Raw genomic sequence first — 18,404 nt, forward strand, 5'->3', positions numbered from 1 at the left:
ATACACCAAACACACAAACATATACCGATGTGTTAAGTTGGTTTTGGTTTCTTGATGTTTATTATGGTAATATGAGGCAATTTGTGTTTTGTTTTGATTTTTAATAGATTGTTTAATTTTTTTGTATTGAATTGGTTTATTTATACTTTCATCATTGTTTAAAATAAATATGATGTATACATTTGAGATGTTATTTTGCTGTGACCGGTGGCTTTAAAGAACTATCCTGGTTTTAAGTTGATTTCGACAGGCTTAAACCTGTCTGGCGCCTGATTCAATTATTTTATTATTTATTTAAATTTATTCTGGGGGCCGCCACCATTATAGAGTGGTGCTCAAACAAGGCCATGAACTAATGAAATGGAGGACTTTAAAGTTTGTGCTTTGTTACTTGAACTATTGAGCTTTAATTTTTGTGCTTTATTGTGAACTGGACACTTGAATACAAGAGTTGTGAATTTTGTTAAAGAGCTGAAACAAAACAAAAAAAAGTATATGAAACTGTGAAACTGTTTTATGACCAGTGGGTTAAAAAAAATGGCTTGTAACTTTTTTTTTTTTTTTTTGTGAGAAGGTGGTGTTCATTTTGAGGAATTGGGTTTTGAAGTTTGTGAACCCTTATTACACAACCTGTAAATTGTGGAATGGAGAGACTGCTGAATTAATGGATTGAAACTGTCTTGGACTTCTCGCAGTCAAAAATGTGTTGGTTGTTTACAGACTGTACAATTTATTTACATTACATTTACTGCTAACATTTTTACATTTACATTCCCCCTACATATTTCCTATGGCAGATGCCCAAGCCCCACAATCAGTGGTAATGGAATTTGAGGCACCTGTTGTGAGTGTTCCATTTCATCAAGTTCTCCTTTTTTTTCAACAATTTCATATCCCTACATTTCTCCACACCCCTACCCAGCGCAGCACCATTCTTCCAGTAACTCATGTACACTTCCAGAAGGATAACATGCTGTGAAACTCTTTACCATCCCCATCCTCAGGAAGCTCTGTAACCCGGATGACATTCATCCCATCCTGCGAACTGAGTGAAATGCTTACAAGCATAAGAAAGGGGATAGAACAACTCCACACCCAGTTTCCACACCCTTGCTGACACAATGGTGAACAGCCAGCGACAGATCCTCACAATCCTGTCTACCACTAGGCAACAAGTCAAGATGGAGCAGAACAACTTCAATCAGCAATAAAGTTTCAAGTTCACAGTGCTGGTGCATGGAGAACATTTGCCATCGTGTACATGTGATGCGAGTAACAGGAATGCCATCAGAGTGAAGATTTGGTGATGGGGGTGTGATTGTGTGTCTGTCTGCGGGAGACAGAGAGCGGTAAGGCTCGTCACCAGGGTTATCATTATCTCTAACACCTGTTTCTTGTTGTAGTGATGGTGGAGGGAGACATAAAAAGGCGCATGAGCCGTCAGAGTGACAGAGAGAGAGACTGTACCTGTGTGTGCTCTATTGAAGCCTTTACTCGTTTGTGTGTGTGACTACATGGCCACTGAGTGCCTTTCTGTTTATGTTTTATGAACAACACTGAAGAGTAATAAACATACTCATGTTGACAGTTCGCTGCCCCCTGACTCCATTACCCAGACAACGAACCTTCTACAGTGGTGCCGAAACCCGGGCATTATTGGAGGACAACGTCATCATGGGAGTCTTCACCACTGGGTGAAGTCATCAAGTCTCTCACCAGCGTCCAGCAAACACAACATCAGGCCCTCATGGAGTTACACCTGGAGCAGAAGCAGCATTTCCAACTCCTGCTGAAGCAGAGGACTGAAAGGCGTTCTGGAGCCTGATTGACCAAGAGGGGCCAGGCGATTACAGGACGGCGTTTCCGGGAGGCAGTGAACCAGAAGCTCTTCCTTCTCTCTCTCTCTCCCCTGCTTCTCAACCCCCCCACCCAAATCCCTTCCCCGATCTAGGGGGACCTTCCCCGGGTCTGTGTCCCCCACTTCTCCTGTCTCTCTCCGCTCTCCTCACCAGGTTGATGGGACCGCCCCCATCAGTGGCGTATCCAGGACATTTTTACTGGGGTGGCCAAGATGTGGCACAGACCTAGTGTGGGGTGGCGATACCGGGAGAACCTTTATGAATGGCACATGATCAAAATGTGTAAATATCGCATTGCTTTGCTTCAACATCTACACATGTAGAATAAATGAATTCTTAAACTCATGTTAGCATTCACTGAATTGTTTGTATTCAATATCAGACTGTTGTTTTGACATTTGACAGTTTTCTATTCCTGTTCTATTTCAACCTATTACAGTTTCTGGGAATCTCTGGTTATTTTAACATAACATCCATTTTTAAATCAGTAATCGTTTAGGAAAAGTCAGTTACACATTTTTAAGAGCTATTCTCATTGTAGAGAATTAATCTGCGTATAACATCAGGTATAGTGTATAATCATATAAAGATACAAGTACAGGTGATAACTGATTGAGGCGCAATTCAATCAATCATTCAATCAATTATTCATTCATTTATTAGCATAACTGCACTGTCGAGCAGAAATATTGTTAAATTGGGTACAAATCAGTGTGTGAAATTGGCTACGAGGGCTTATAGGTGTCTGTCTGGAAACCCCAAAATTGCAGATTGAGCTTTGAGTACAGTAAAAAACAAAACTCTATTTACAGTGTCTACTCAGGTTTATTTTCCACATGTTCTGATAGCTTCAATTACTTTGAATATTACCAAATAAAATAGTTAGTCAAATCATTTGCGGCATTTAAGTGCAATTTGCCCTGCCTCTGCATATTTAAAATGTCAAATAAGGTATAAAAACTTTGAAGATTTTATTGGTCTGACTGACCAATAATACACATAAAGAGCTCATAAATAACTCATGTAAAGATTTAAAGTACAGTCACAGCACAAACCCTTCCATTTCACACACAGGTTAGCCATATATAAATCTTTAGCTATTGAACATATACATCTGTAAAACGCTTTACACACCTTTACACATTAAATCTGAAAACATGGCATTTCATATTTCATGTCAATATAAAGATAACATGCTGAATGTGGTGTAGGGTCTAGCTTACTCTTTAACCTAGCTACTGTAACAATGAAAAAATGTTTTCACATTCACATGGAAATTCGGGATAAATTAAACGTTAGATTAGATGAACATACCTCTCAAATAACAGCTTTCTTTTTGACCACAAATCGACGTCGTCAACTCATTGGAAGTTGGAGGTAGACGCTAGCTCGTGTCAGCTTCGTTCTTCTGACCGACCATTATACTCCAGACCTGGCACCCGCTGCCCGCGACCTGCAGCACCTGCCTGGCCACCCGCGGCCTGCCCCTCCCCCCACTGATCAAAGATCAGCTCACACAGCTTCAGTCCCACCACTACTATAATGGTCAGAAATATAAAACTGACCCTGGGTCAGTGTGGCTCTAAGTCAACAAATGACCTGAGATGTCATCTTTGATTGACAGGTGTTTCTATTGGTTCTTCGTTCTTGTGTTGATGAACATGATGAACTACCAATCAGTTCTGGGGTGGCCACAGGGTGGCCAATGAGATTTCAGGGGTGGCCCAGGCCACCACAGGCCACCCCCTAAAATCGCCACTGGCCCCCATGAGTGAGGTAGGGAAGCCTGGGCTGGTCTGTTGGGGCTACGGGGAAGCCGGGAACTTCCAGGATCAGTGCTCGGCAATGGAGGTGGCAACACTGGTCCGGATCCCTGATGCTCCGTGGGCCGCCCCCGATCAGGCAGGGACGTATCGTATACCGGTGAGTTTAAAAGGGGATACATACCAAGCTTTGGTGGATTCAGGCTTTTCTTAAACCTCTATTCACCAACGCTTGGTGCAAGACGGGACATTGGGCACAGATAAACGGGTGAGGGTGCGGTGTGTGCATGGGGATATTCACATGTATCCGGTGGTTACTACTGAGATACTATTCAGGGGAAAAAAGCAAAGAGTAGAGGCAACGGTTAATTCCCGTCTCACCCATCCACTGATTTTGGGAACAAATTGGCCTGATTTTAAGAATTTATTAAGGGAAATATGAGTGGATGGGTCAATAAAATATAGACTATTAAAAAAAAAGTGGATGGGTCCTTAGTTTCTGTTGACCACGTGACTAGCTTTGTTGTGCTAAGTAGCATTAAGGCGTGTCCTGCTTTTTCATTGAACGGCTCATTATCATTGCGTATATATTTGAATTGAATGCTGATGCGGAAGCGGCAGCGGAAGTGGTAGCCCTCGCGTAAAGCCCTCCTCGTGTGAAGACCTACTTGTGTAAAGACCAGCGAGTCTACCTATGCGAGTCCACCGAGCAAGGACACCGACAAGGCGCCATTCAACATAGCACTTAAGTATCTTGTTATTGTATCTCTTATTATTTTCCTTCTGTATACTAACATGTCTACTTCACGAATAACATATGCCTTCAAGCACATCCCTGTTATCTGTTACAGACCGTTTACACGATATCGATGCAAGACCAAACGCAACCCACACAACCTACGGCCACTTTGCACTTCAGCACCTGCTCCGCTCTCTTTCTCAGTGGGACTCTGGAACTGCCAGTCAGCTGTGAACAAAGCTGACTTCATTCCAGCCTTTTCCACACAGTCCACCCTCAGCATCCTGGCACTGACAGAAACATGGATACATCCAGAGGATACAGCAACACCTGCTGCTCTCTCCAACAACTTCTCCTTCTCTCACACCCCTCGACACACCGGTAGGGGTGGGGGAACAGGTTTGCTCATTCATAACAACTGGATTTTTTCAACACAATCTTCACTATGTAACAATACTAGTTTTGAATTCAATGCTATTACTACAATGCAACCCAATATCGCCCTCCAGGTCAGCTGACAAACTTTCTTGAGGAGTTGGATGTCCTGTTGTCTTCCTTGCCGGAGGATGGTAGGCCACTTGTGGTTCTTGGTGATTTCAATATACACCAAGACAAGCCCCAGGCCACTGAATTGAATACTCTCCTGGCCTCATTTGACTTGGAAAAACGACACACCACAGCAACTCACAGATCGGGCAACCAGCTGGACCTCATCTTTACACGTAACTGTACCAACTCAAATATTCTTGTTACTCCTTTATATGTCTCTGATCACTACTTTGTTCAATTCAACATGACCCTCCCATCTACATTAAAACAGACTCCACCATTGGTTTCCTTTCGCCGTAACCTCCATTCCCTCTCACCCTCTCGCCATTCCACTGCTGTCTCTACATCTCATCCTACACAAAATGTATTTACCACGCTTAATGTAAACACTGCCACAGACACACTAAGCTCTACTTTAACAACCTGTCTAGACAACATCTGTCCTAACTCCTCTAGGTCAGCACGTGCTACACCACCCAGCCCCTGGCTCTCTGACGTCCTTCGTGAACATCGAACTGACCTCAGGGCAGCTGAGAGGAGATGGCGGAAATCTAAAGATCCAGCAGATCTAGGTAAATATCAGTCCCTGCTTGCAACTTTTTCAGATAACGTTAAATCTGCAAAAACCTCCTATTACCAGAACAAGATCAACATCACCACAGACACTCGCAGCTTGTTTAGAACATTCAACACACATCTGAATCCAGATCATCAGTCCTGATTCGGCTGGACCTTTCTGCAGCCTTTGACACAGTCAACCATCAGATCTTACTCTCTACCATCTCCTCGCTGGGCATCACAGGAACTGTGCTTGACTGGTTTAATTCCTATCTCTCAGGTAGGTCCTTCAAGCTAGCCTGGAGAGGTGAGGTATCCAAGCCACATCAGCTACTTACTGGGGTACCTCAGGGATCAGTGCTTGAGCCACTTCTCTTCTCTATATACACAACATCACTGGGACCCATCATTCAGGCACATGGTTTCTCTTACCACTGCTACGCTGATGACAAGCAACTCTACTTGTCTTTCCAGCCCAACGACACCACAGTGACTGCTTGAATTTCTGCCTGCCTGGCGGACATCTCGGCCTGGATGAAGGAGCACCACCTGCAACTCAACCCAGCCAAGACTGAACTCCTGGTCTTTCCAGCCAACCCTGCTGTTGAACACAACATCACCGTGCAGCTGGGTGCAACTACAGTAATGCCTTCCAAATTGGTCAGAAATCTAGGGGTAACCATCGACAACAGACTAAATTTCACAGACCACATCTCAAAGACTGCAAGATCATGTAGATTTACACTCTACAATATCAGGAAGATAAGACCCTTCCTCTCTGAACATGCCACACAACTGCTTATCCAGTCACTTGTCATAACTAGACTGGACTACTGTAACGCTCTCATTGCAGGCCTCCCTGCATGTGCAATTAGACCCCTCCAAATGATCCAGAATGCAGCAGCACTTCTGGTCTTTAATGAACCAAAGAGAGCAAATGTTACACCACTCCTTGTCTCTCTCCACTGGCTGCCGGTTGATGCACGTATCAAATTCAAGGCTCTGATGCTGGCATACAGAACAGTCACTGGGTCTGCTCCAGCATACCTAAAATCATTTATGCAGAGCTATGCGCTCACTGGAAGCCTGCGGTCGGCTAAGGAACGTCGCCTTGTTGTACCAACACAAAGAGGCACCAAAACACTTTCCCGGACTTTCAGCTTCATCATACCACGTTGGTGGAACGACCTTCCCAACTCCATCCGTGAAGCTGACTCACTCTCTGTCTTCAAAAAACGACTAAAAACACATCTTTTCCATGAGCACTTAACCAGTCATAAAAAAAATAAAAAATAAATAAATAATAATAATAATAATTCTGTTGCACTTTATTCTGTTTTGAATACTATTATGATGCTAGTGATACTTTGTAATACAGCACTTTTCATACCACTGTCTCCTAAGATGATTCGCTTATGTTTTCCTCTTTTGTAAGTCGCTTTGGATAAAAGCGTCTGCCAAATGAATAAATGTAAATGAAAAATGTTATCTTGGTGTGACCAGCTATGGCTGGAGAGGCGGTGCCAGGGCTGTCTACTTTTGCTCTGCATCAAGATGACGCAAGTGAGGGAATTCCCATCCTTGGGGTTCCCTGGGGGGGATTTCCCTCTGAAGCAGTCACGTGACGAGTCCCTCAAACACGCGTTTGACCAAGTGAGAGTCATCGATGGTCAACAGCTCCAGCCTGATGTCGCACTCACGTACCCATATTTTTCTATTATTAAAGATCAGTTGTATCGAGTGACACAGGACACCCAAACAAACGAAAATACAACCCAGTTATTAGTGCTGAAGAGCCGTAAGGAAACCCTCTTCCATGCGGCTCACTATAATCCAATGGCTGGCCATTTAGGTCACGAGAAACACTGAACCAAATAATGGCCCGTTTTTTGGGGGGAGGGGGGCGGGCATTCACAGGGACGTAAGCAAGTGGTGTGCAGCGTGCCATGAATGTCAGTTGGTGAATCCACCAGCCACCCCATAAGCGCCATTGCGCCCTCTGCTGCTGATCGAGGTCCCCTTCGAGAGAATTGGCATGGACCTCGTCGGGCCATTAGAACGGACTGCACACGCATTGCTTTGTATTAGTTCTGGTGGACAATGCAACGCAATATCCGGAAGCAGTGCCCCTGCCACCGTTACAACCTCGGCATTCACATCCTGTCAGTTCAGTTCTACAATCAAATTGATGTTTAAAGAAGCAAGAGATGTTTTGTCATACTCTCTATATCTGTTTCATTTGTACCACTCAAATTCATTTGATTTTGCACAGGTCACAGACTGTCTAGATTTATTAGTACCAGATGGAAATATGATCTTGTATGCCCCAGTGAAGCGAAGGATAAATTTATTGTGGGCTCTGCAAAGAAGGACCTATGCATGTGACCAGCACAGCAAAAATAGTGATTCAGTTAGCATGAATGCTGTAGCTTGCCAAATGTTAAAAGCCAGCAATAAATTCTAGTAGGAAAAGAAACCTATCTGGCACTAGGAATGCTTAGAAAAAATAAAATAATATTTTGTATGTTTAAGAGTTTTTTTTTTTTTCTGCAAACCTAAAGACATCAAATATAACATGTACAGTAAATTATGTATTGACTAAATCTTACGATGATGCTGAATGATTGCAGAATTAATTTTGCCACTCAAAACTATTTCAGTTCAGGCTTAGCCTGTGGTTCATTCTTCTGCCATGGGATCCAGCTCTGCTTTGAACCAAATAAATTTAAACAGCTTTTATTGACCTCTTCCTAGCTAAATTGGTCAGTAAATAATAATAAATGATATTAGTGATTATTAGTCATAAGAGACTCGCTCTTGCCATTTATTCCACAGCATTTTGCTAATTCTGCACATGTAATTTTACTAAATAATGATGTCCTCCGCATTATTTTAAAGTATGTAGTTTCTGATAGACTCGTGCTTTCAACTGTTTGTAAGCTATATTGTTTTTTTCTTTTAATGTTTGTTTTTGAATTTTGTTTGAAAAAAGTGTGCTTGATATTTCTCAATTACTTCACACCTCTTAACTCCATAACGTTGTTATGCATGCACATATATAAACGAAAAATCTGTTTTAGCAGATATTAACGCTGCTCTACAGAACTTTGTGCTCTCCAGTGACATCTGTGGTTGAAACGTAACACTTTACGTGAGTTGTGTTTAGGCACTGCTCTTCTGCGTGGGATCCCATGACAGACGAGCTGGATCCCATGGCAGATGGATTTATTGCCTTGCCTTGCAGTAAAGTTATAAAAGATAAATTGTTACACATTAAACACATATGTACATTACAGTGCTATGAATTCTGTACATTATAGACAACTTGAGATGATTATAGATTTCAGTAGGAACTGCCTTGCAGTAACTTCTAGGCTACTAACAGATGATCTGCTAAAAAGACAATAAGCGATAGCTTGTGCATTTCTGCGACTGGGGCAAAAGTAATGAGAAAACAGAGGCACACACTCTTAGGGAACCTGGAAACTACAGCAATGTTATAAAATACTCTAAAGTCATGAATATTAGTAGACATGTTACAGAAACTTCACCAGACAATGTAGCTACATCGTGTTCAGTTAACACAGCAGTAATGTTTGATTCACTCGAGCATGACAGGCAACATAAGCTTCAACAACCCTAACAGACTACATATCCAAGCATTATAGCAAGTAAAAACTTATCCAAACAGTTCACAGATTAACATACAGTTGAAGTCAGAAGTTTACATACACCTTAGCCAAATACATTTAAACTCAGTTTTTCACAATTCCTGACATTTAATCGTAGAAAACATTCCCTGTCTTAGGTCAGTTAGGATCACTGCTTTATTTTAAGAATGTGAAATGTAAGAATAATAGCCTGAAAAGTAGAGAGAATGATTTCAGCTTTTATTTCTTTCATCACATTCCCAGTGGGTCAGAAGTTTGCATACACTTTGTTAGTATTTGGTAGCATTGCATTTATATTGTTTAACTTTGGTCAAATGATTTGGGTAGCCTTCCACAAGCATCTCACAATAAGCTGCTGGAATCATTCCTCCAGACAGAACTGGTGTAACTGAGTCAGGTTTGTAGGCCTCCTTGCTTGCACACGCCTTTTCAGTTGGATTGAGGTCAGGGCTTTGTGATGGCCCCTCAAATACCTTGACTTTGTTGTCCTTAAGCCATTTTGCCACAACTTTAGAGGTATGCTTGGGGTCATTGTCCATTTGGAAGACCCATTTGTGACCGAGCTTTAACTTCCTGGCTGATGTCTTGATGTTGCTTCAATATATCCACATAATTTTCCTTCCTCATGATGCCATCTATTTTGTGAAGTGCACCAGTCCCTCCTGCAGCAAAGCACCCCCACAACATGATGCTGCCACCTCCATGCTTCATGGTTGGGATGGTGTTCTTTGGCTTGCAAGCCTCACCCTTTTCCTCCAAACATAACGATGGTCATTATGGCCAAACAGTTCAATTTTTGTTTCATTAAACTAGAGGACATCAGAAGCCTAAGTCGATCGTAGAAACAATTGGCCCCAATGGTTTCTACAATCAACTTAAGCTTGCGATGCTTTTGGGAAACACATCCCAGCATAGTTACCCCAGCTGGAACACGTGACAGTCGGTGGTACTTTTCTGTGTTTACGGACATGACATAATGACACAAGGATGAATGACATAAGCCTGCGATTTCGCGCCAAATCTGACCCGACAGCTCAAAATACAAATCTTTTTTGTAGGCTTACTGTAGTGAATCGGGATAAGGTAAGATCTTTGCTCTCTATCCTGTAACAATGTATGTATGTTTGCAAAGAGGACTGGCCATCTGGAGCACCGGGAGTTTTCCCTGTGGGCCGTTCGGCAAAACAGGCCATCCGCTCCCACGCATTTGCATATGGACCTTGAAAGAATGAAATGCTTTTGCTTCCTAACCATTAGGTACTCTTAGAACACATTTATATAGTTAAAAATCTGCCTTGAAAGTTTATTTACCTTTTCTGTGTTCTATTAAACTATAAACTGGATATGTACTGACATTTGTGTAACCTCTCCTTATTCATTGCAACCCCAGTCCAAGCTCTCAGGATTTCTCAATATACCGAAACGGTGTGCAGGGAAAGTCAAATTCAACCCATTTCCCAAACCAACATGTCATGAGGAGAGATGCAGTGAATTAAAAGGTAAATTAGCTGTAGCTAATGTTTACACTGGTTAATAAGTCCTGTCATTAACTGGACAAATTTACATTTGTATTTCTTTCTCATTAACATAAACTCTTAAATTTTCATACCTCAAATGCATACTGAAGAGCTTTGTGTCTGGTTCGGTCTGAAAGTGCGGATTCACTTTTCAAAAAATGTAAACTTCAAAGGGTAACTAATCATTGATAATTCAATTGCTGCCTTAAAACGTCGCAGTAAACTTCATGTTCATGACGTTTTCTCGCTTTGCATTGGCATGTCTGTTTCACAAGTCTCTGCAGTATTTTGCACTTTAATTGCTTAATTTAACAATTTAACTCATGAAACAAGGCAAATAAAGATGCTTTGCAAAATGTCACTCTTCAAAACAGCACACTATGTAACACAATTTTTGTTCCTGGGTAGTAAGTGTTATTTCCTAATTACTTATGCCTCAAAAGTACAGAAAATGGCTATTATTCCCCACAAACTTTGCTTTTGTGACCAGGACAGTGATATTTTTAAATTTACCTATTTCCAACGAGAAAACGGGCGAATTTGTGTCTTTTCGTTCATATAAAGTCAGAAAAAAACAACATATGAATTCAAATTAACATGTATTTATACTAAAGTAATACAAAAATGACTACAAAAGATTTTGAAGTGAGTAGTTTTTCGAGATTTACATTATACTGTAAATCACTTTCACGAATCAGCCCCCAAATGTACTCATCATACTTCAAGGCATCCAGCAAGGTCTTGATGCTGTTGTAATTCTCTTTGAGGTGCACCGAGTGAGCCAGGGGAAGAGACGGGTACTTGTTACCATTATGGAGCAGCACAGCTTTGAGGCTCCTGGATGAGCTGTCAATGAAGAGATGCCACTCATTCTGGTTACAGGCGATTCCGATTGCCTCGAACAGACTGGTCACATTGTGGCAGAAGCAGAACCCATCTTGACAGGTGAAGAAGCTGGAAAAAGGTTGGTGACGCTTCCTCTGATCTGCGACTTGCACACTTTCATCCAACAAGTTCCCCTGCTTGAGCCTAGATGTCAAAAGCTCGGCATTGGACTTGGTGAGACCAAGATCTCTAATCAAGTTGTTGAGGTCTTTTTGGTTGGGGTAGTATTGGTTTCTCTCCTCAGGGGCGATGGATGAAGGAAGGTCCGGATACGTGATAGCAGATGCATTCTTGCCAGTCCGACGTTCGGAAGGGTCCACCATGCAGAAGTAGCAGTTGCTTGAGTGGTCAGTGGGTTCCCGCAAAATTCTTGGGATAGCGAACTTCATGGCTCTCTTTTCCCCTCTGTACCATCCTACAAAAATACATTTATTTCACCTATGACTAATGTGTAAGAGATTCTCACAACATTTTTCATATATCTTTTTCAATAACATTGAAAATTGTAAAACATTTTAAAATGAATAACTTTTACAATTTTAAAAATTAACATTTTATAACATAAAATTCCGAACAACAATTGTCCATCTTACCTTCCAGAGTTTTTTTGCAGTGCTCGCAAGCCTCACAGATCTTAGCAGATGCTTCCATGGAGTACTTTTGAACTGGTGGGCTTAAACTGAACTGGTGGGCTTAAGGCCCTGTATTTATACTACTATTTATATTACTGGAAAGTACTAGAAAGTTCTAGAAGTTACTCCAAGATTACTCAGCACTGAATCTATCTGGAATGTTCTGGAAAATAGGTAAATTTCAAAATATCACTGTTCTGGTCACAAAAGCAAAGTTTGTGAGGAATAATAGCAATTTTCTATACTTTTGAGGCATAAGCAATTAGGAAATAACACTTACTACTTACTACACTTACTAACCAAAAAAACATTTGTTACACGGTGTATTAATTCCCCTTATGACCATATTCTGCCAAAAAAAAAAGAACATCCACAGCAACCTCCCATTCATCCTATGAGACTTGTTGCGAAGCTTGTCTGAGCAAGCAAGAGTAACAAAGGGGGGTGGAACTTAGCAAAAGGTCATTTTTGGTTATCCTTATCAGATTCAATGCCATTAAGGGAATATCACTTAACATAGAGTGTTTCTTATAATCATTCAATCATTAACTAGACCATATCTGAGTTGCTGATAACAATCTTCACTGCCAGATGTCAAAAACACACAATGATTCATTGACTTGCAATATCAGGTTACCAAGTCTTAGTCAAGCATGTACTTAATACATACAGGCTCACAACTGTCTATTTTGAAAAAGAGTGATGAAAAAAAAACTACATCAGTGCAACTGCTGCTCTTATTATTTTGATGCACCCTAAATATGTATTTTGGACCATCAAAAAATGGAGTACATTCACTTGCATTGTTTAGAGGAGGAGGCTTGTAATGAAATCCTAAAAGTCTTACATTCTGTTTTGATGAAGAAAGAAACTCAGATACATCTTGGATGGCCTGAGGGTGAGTAAATTATGAGTAAATTTTCATTTTTGGGTGAACTATTCCTTTAAGGAGCTATAGATCTCTAAAATCAACTTTATATTGAGATAATGTCAAAAGTAAATGTCAACATGAACTGCTGCCAGACAGCATCAGGTTTTATTATTCAATACACAAGCCCATCTGGCAGGGGCGGACTGGGAAGAAAATTCGGCCCGGGATTTTACATAGAAACTGGCCCAAAAGTTGTTGAGCGGGAGGGAGGGGGTTGCTGTCCTTTTCTGCACATCACTGCCCCCTTCTGCATAACGCGGCGGCCCATGCGGCCCCATTTCGTGGCCGGCCCACTAGGAAAAGTCCCGGTTCTCCCAATGGCCAGCCCGCCACTGCCATCTGGTCATACTCTGCCTTTGAATTCAAAGTGTTTCATTACTATGTTGTAGGTGTGAGAGACATTTAGAGGGAACAAAATAATTACAGGGTAATTGTTGTGTGTGGCAAGCCCTCATGAGACAGTTTTGTTACAAGTATCCACATGGTCAATAGATGAACAGACAATTAACACATCTCTTTGGACATGTCACAACAAAGCATCATAAAGCGCTTTTCACCATCGGGCCGAACGGTTCTGAGCATGGTGAGTAACGGTTCCATTAGCATTTCCACTTGAGCATGGTTTGGAACGGTGTGATTACGAACCGTTCACCGTATCAAAATTCTCAGCATGGTTAGCTAACCGTACTCAGGTGAGAACTGTTCTGGTGGAACGCTTGTAGTGATGTGTCAACTCGCGATTGGTCACTTGCCCAGTCAGTCCATTATAATCCTGATTTTGCAGCACGGAAAAATAAATCCTAACAGTTTCAACACGCCTGGCCCTGTTTATGCCATTTTGGGTGAGCTGATCACAAGTAGACAGCACTAAATTCAAAACACTTTGTAATCAGATCAACCAAAAAACATTGGGAGGTAGTCAAAATTGCATGCGACAACATTTGTAGTGTAAAAGCTGTTCTGATGTGTACCAGACAACATCAGAGGACCGCCTACTCACCTATCAATAAACCATGTACTTAAACGAGGGTTAAATATGAACACAAGTGGTCACAGAAAATGGGTTTGAGACATGTAACTAGGTGTAAATAGCGCTGTGTCCTGTCTGACCACTTGTGGTCAGATCTTAATACCAGGTGTAAACAAGGCCTCTGACAGTGTCTTTGAACCATGAATTTGTCAGCTTACACAGGCAGAGTACAACTTCTCTGTTGCAAATTACATTTTCAGTACTCAAGACACATTTTAGCAAGGTACATTCCAAGGCATTTACTGCACCCCTTTAATGTTTGATGCTAAAAGCAATTAATTTGATCTGTGTTTAGAGATTCAGACCTGTAATTACTGAACCATTATGCAGTTACCTTGGCAAAGGAAGTCCATCTCACCAAACATGCTATCTAAAGTTCCTTTACAAGAGTCGTGCTGAGCGGCACTTACACAAGCATTTACCTCACACAACTAAAACTCTTCTTTAAAGTAAAACATTTTGTCATTTCCGTAATTAGAATGAAATGCAGTTTCCTCGGAAACCATGATGCAGAGAATTATTATTGTATTATCACTTACATTGCACACAACTATGCATTTCACAAATAACTGCCACAGTGATGTCACATGCTACATTGTCATTGTTCCTATGGATTCATGCATCAGTTTCTGTTTGAGGTGCACTACATGGCCAATAGTATTTAGACACCTGCTCATTGAACATATAAAGCAATAGTGCACCCTTATGTGGAACACAACAGGTACTTTTCAACGTCTTTTGAATACAACGGCAGTTGATAGGGACTCGTTTAAAAGCTTAAAAAGAACCCAAAATTATCATAAAATCTTGTGAATCATATTCCATGGCTTATGACAGCATTGATTGGTTTTGGTGAAAAACAGTCCGCAATTTCAGCTATTTTACAGTGTAAATATTGACATCAGTTGTGCGTTCATTAGCATAATGAGAGAAGCAAGTTCACAGTGGCTTGTGTGTTCATGCGATAACTTGCATTGTTAAGCGCTATAAGCAATGCAAGAGTCAGTGAAACATTTCTTTAGGGACCTTGCAGGAGGCATTGTGCACCAAGGGGTTTTGGGATGCCCCCTTCTAATAAAAAAAACAATTCTAAGGAGATTGTATGGTATGCTCTATTTTATGCACCTGTAAGTAATAGCTTTGGCTGAAATAGCTAAATCAGTTAATTAGAATGTCCATATCCTTTTGGCCATGTAATGTGTGTGTCAAATGACAAACACCTAAAAGTTGTGTGAGAAGCCAGTGTTATAACCTTGACAAGGCTGATCTGTTTTCCTCCCAGCTAAGACCTTCCAATTAGGTTTCACTCCATCTGTGCACAAATTCTGGGAGTTATCGTTTACCAGTGTACATTTTCTAAGTTGCTTTAGAAATCTGTTTTCAATTGAATTCAAATGACCAAAACACCCGCATTGCTTACAATGCAGTAACTGCCTGGTCCTGCAAATTCCATAACACAATAAAATGTATTTCCTAAATCCCCAGTCAACCAAAGGCTCCTTTGTGTAGTTCTCCTCACTTCAGCTAGATTTATCTTTGAGCACATCCAAACGGCTGCAGCCTGACTTGTTTTTGAGCTCAGGAAATTATCACAAGTCTGCTCTGGTTCCTCCTCTGGCTTGCCTTAACTGCTAGAATCTGACTCAAAATGTTGTTTCAGCTGCAATCAGCTGCAACCAGTCAACTAAACGGCCACCTGTCTAGATTCATTAGCCTTGTATTTTTACCCCCTACAGTTCAAATGACCTTCTAAAAAGACAGTTATAACTTAATTCATCAGGCTACATTTTGGCCCAGGTATCAAGCACTTTTATAATGTATACTGTACCTTAATTAAAGTGCTGATTTGTGTAGACAAATCTTTGAAAGCTATTCAGAGCTTTGTTTGAGGTATGCAGTTGAAAGTAAAATAGATATCCACAAGCAGAACTGTATACTTGGTTTTGTTTTCTGAATTATATCTGCAAAATAACCAGTATTTATTACTTTTGGATGGATTCCGATTACAAAATCTAAAAATATTTCCGCTAATTTAACACTGCATTAAGGCCGCAGCACACTCACTTAGAAGTTCTTCTTCGTTCTTTGAGTTTAAAACTCTTAAGTGAATGGGCACTTAAGAATATTTGAGTAGATTTGATTCCTTTTGAGGACTAATTAAACAAACAAAAAAAATCACATGACATGTTCTTGGAAAATGTCTCTATGCGAATTATGAGCACCAGCAAGCTAATAACTCTGCACGCCAGTGTGTTCATGTTGACTTATCTTAACTGACTGGACGGTAATTAGCTGTCGGCTTCAAAGTAGGTGGAGCTCCAGGTTAGGACCTATCGATGACGTGGACCAATGGCAGTAAGAAGGTTTCCTGAAAGTTCGCCCTGGCAAGCTGTTACGATTATGGAAACAATCTCAAAGCACCTTCTTTTTGACCACATTTTGTTCTAAACAACGTCACACGTTTGTTTTTCAATTTCGAAGGAAGTGTAGAGTGTCCTTTAAGATTTGAATGAGGTTTTTTTTACACACACCAGTCTATAATTGTGCTATCAACTATTTCAGATAAACCAACCCACAAACTGCACGTAAAAAGTAAAGAAGCTGCATTTGGTCACTTTACATGTCAGTCATGCTGTATGATCTCTTCCTGTCTAAGTGGGCAGTTCTTGGCCAGAACAAGCTGCGAAGTGGACCAGAATGTATGCCAATAAAAAGTCTAGATCTGTGAAACTGACGTTCTATTGACACTTCTTATTCAGTTCTTATACAAACACTTCTACTGACAGTTTACCATTCCCTTTCAAAGTAATTATCACAACAGTACGCAACAGTATAAGGCATGCTCTGTCTTGGAAGTCATTGTGGTTGGAAAGACAAATGTAAAATAAATGAAAATCTGAAAGAAGACATTTTAATATGGCTCATTACTCTTCTTTTCTAAAGCACAGACATTAACAATCCCTGGATAGTAAAATATTCTTAAAGTTGGCTGTAAGCTGACAGGGCAGACTCATAATAAATTTGATCTGAGACTTGCACTCTGTCTTTCATGTGTATGTAAATGAAGCCTGGTTAAAACTTTTTTAAATATATACTTATATTTTCTATCATAATGTTACTAAGTTAGCATTTAAGTTGTGCTACAAAGTTGTTTGTATTCTGGGTCATTAGTTATTTCATTTGTCTTAAAATTTCTCATGGAAAGTTACATAAATCAATGGAAACTGAAAATGGTATAAGGCAAGTAAAACCACAAAAGAAAAAGAGAATATAAAAAACCCAAAGTATTCACCTACACACATGTACGCCCTGACTAACTTCAAAATGGCTTTCAGTTTTCCCTCAGTACTGACATAAGTGCATTCAGTTTTGCTAAAAGCACAGCTCAACAAATAGAGAATTACTGTATAAAATGCTAAATTAAACCAAGGCTTTTAATGTGTGTGCCAAACAAGTTATAATAATAAAACAAACAAATAAATAAATAAAAACGACATTGACAAAACAGCAGAGACCTACGTAATGTGTGTGTTAAATACTGGTTTAAGAGTTTAGAGTTGCTGATTTAAGAGAAATGACCTACTTTCTAACATGAACAGAAAATGCCTACAGTATGTGCGCCTGATTGCTAATTACAGGTGAAGTCTGTACGCTGTTAGATAAATTGACCTTGCAGTTGTAAAATGCTTTGTACATAAATCACATTTTCCTGCCTAATGGACAACAAACAATGTCTGAGATTAAAGACAGCACTCTGAGGCATGCAATAAAGCCACAAATGTGGTTTTGATAAGGCCATTTTGTAGAAGCAGGACAGATTAGTTTATCAAGAACAGAATTAGACTAGATATGAAGTCTAAATATGAAAGACACAGATACATCGATTTTTAGATGCAAATGGCTTTGCATTTGTATTTCCATTAATGAAATATTAACATCTAAACGAATGTTTTTTAAATAATATTTTTTCTATATGTTTTCTACACATCTGTTTTCAGACTGCATATTCTGGAACTGCACCTCAGTCTCTTAGTCCATTTCGCCCCAAAGCATATCACATATGACATACTGTGCATTATTAATTAATTATTATTTAGGAGTTGGCCATGATGCTGTAAATGATGTAGAGGGGAAATCAGAGCCAACTTCAGAGCCAATGTCAAATAATATTGATGTAATATAAAGCCATGTGACAATATCCACACAAAACAGGTAAGACAATAGCTTTACATTATAACAATCAACATTTTGGAAAGTCAATAGCCAGTAA

General features: G+C 40.3%; 1 protein-coding gene across 1 annotated transcript in view; it reads right to left on the reverse strand.

The window, feature by feature from the left end:
* LOC127410870 (tyrosine-protein kinase receptor-like) overlaps positions 1 to 18,404 on the reverse strand; it is an 81,516-nt gene that overhangs the window by 62,314 nt on the left and 798 nt on the right. The gene's annotated exons all lie outside the window — the stretch shown is intronic.

This window comes from Myxocyprinus asiaticus, chromosome 20 (genome assembly GCF_019703515.2).
Source record: "Myxocyprinus asiaticus isolate MX2 ecotype Aquarium Trade chromosome 20, UBuf_Myxa_2, whole genome shotgun sequence".
In the NCBI taxonomy this organism is placed as follows: Eukaryota; Metazoa; Chordata; class Actinopteri; order Cypriniformes; family Catostomidae; genus Myxocyprinus; species Myxocyprinus asiaticus.